Consider the following 1,361-nt stretch of genomic DNA (forward strand, 5'->3'; position numbering starts at 1 on the left):
CAAAATATCAACATTACATTAACTCAAAAAGGAAAAAAAATCTCTAAAAGACAAAACAATTTAAAAACTAAGGGAAAAAAAATAAATAAATAAGTTCCCAAAATATATGCATCTTACTTAAAAAGTAATAAAAGATAATTGTAACCATCCCGTGGTCAAGATTGTACCAAACCTCCGCCAGAGCACGTGTAAGCCCTTTAAGGCACTGACACTTCACTGGGTATTTCCTTTCCCTATAAATTCAATGACAATGACCGACGCCCCTCCTACAACTGAAATAAAAAAAAAATAAATAAATAATTAAAATAAATAAATAACTTCCTTGGAGCTCCATTTTCCAATCATTTTGTTTCCCTCCCGCTCACGTCTTCACCAGCTCCTGACACGGTGTAATGCTACATAACATGCTATTGGTAACATGTATCTACCAATTAATGCATTAACTTACATGTCAATCAGCATATCGTAATAAAAACTGGAACGGAATGTACACCAACAAGATTTAAGAAAGCCAAAAACAGCCAGAAGTAATTAAAGAATGGTTTGAGACGAAAAATCTTATTCGCAATTATTTTCAATGGCTGGTTGAAGAAATGGCAAAAATACGACATGTTTAACATAACTTAACCTCGACGGCCTTTAATCTACCTCGACCTAACTTAACGTAACCTAACCCCACGTGACCTGACCTGACCTGACCTGGCTCTATGTTTCAGGGAGAAGACAACATCGAGTACTTTTTGGGCCTCACACCAGCTGGGGTCGTTGTACTCAAAAATAAGGCGAAAGTGGGGAATTATTTTTGGTAAGTAGTAGTAGTAGTAGTAGTAGTAGTAGTAGTAGTAGTTGTTGTTGTTGTAGTTGTTGTATATTTTTTCGTTAAATGTACGTTTTTTTATATGCATTTCATTTTTTGTTTTGTTTTTGTTGGTTTATTTACTTATTTATTTGTTTATTTATTTATTTATTTACTTGTTTATTTTCCAGTCCGAGAATTTCCAAGGTGTATTTTCGTGGGAGATTTTTCAGAGTGAAAGATAAAAATGTAAGTACCTATCTCTCTCTTTCTCTCTCTCTCTCTCTCTAAAAACAACACTCCCACTCTCCCTCTCCCTCTATCCTAAGACCATAAATAAAAAAAATAATAAATAAAATAAAAAAAAATAACAACATTTTCTTCACACCTTCAGCACAGACTCGTGTAAAACCACATCCCTTGGAAGTAAATTAAACATAACACTCTCCCTCTCTCTCCCTGCCTCTCCCTCTCTCTCACTGCCACTCCCTGCCTCCCCCAGAGCTCTGAGAACACCTACGGCTTCGAGACACCCAGTAAGTCAGCCTGTAAACAACTGAGGCAG

At 35.9% G+C, this 1,361-nt stretch overlaps 1 long non-coding RNA gene across 3 annotated transcripts in view; it reads left to right on the forward strand.

Annotated features, from left to right (window-relative positions):
- Positions 1 to 689: 689 nt before the first annotated feature.
- LOC135099122 (uncharacterized) overlaps positions 690 to 1,361 on the forward strand; it is a 5,729-nt gene continuing 5,057 nt past the window's right edge. Inside the window, exons 1-2 of one of the 3 annotated variants that reach the window (XR_010267686.1) lie at positions 715 to 805; positions 988 to 1,045. This is a non-coding gene — a long non-coding RNA (uncharacterized LOC135099122). Of the gene's footprint in view, positions 806 to 987; positions 1,046 to 1,156; positions 1,333 to 1,361 lie in introns of those variants that run through there. The other 2 variants (XR_010267687.1, XR_010267685.1) reach the window with 2 other exon arrangements.

Source organism: Scylla paramamosain, unplaced genomic scaffold (genome assembly GCF_035594125.1).
Source record: "Scylla paramamosain isolate STU-SP2022 unplaced genomic scaffold, ASM3559412v1 Contig105, whole genome shotgun sequence".
NCBI classification, from domain to species: domain Eukaryota; kingdom Metazoa; phylum Arthropoda; class Malacostraca; order Decapoda; family Portunidae; genus Scylla; species Scylla paramamosain.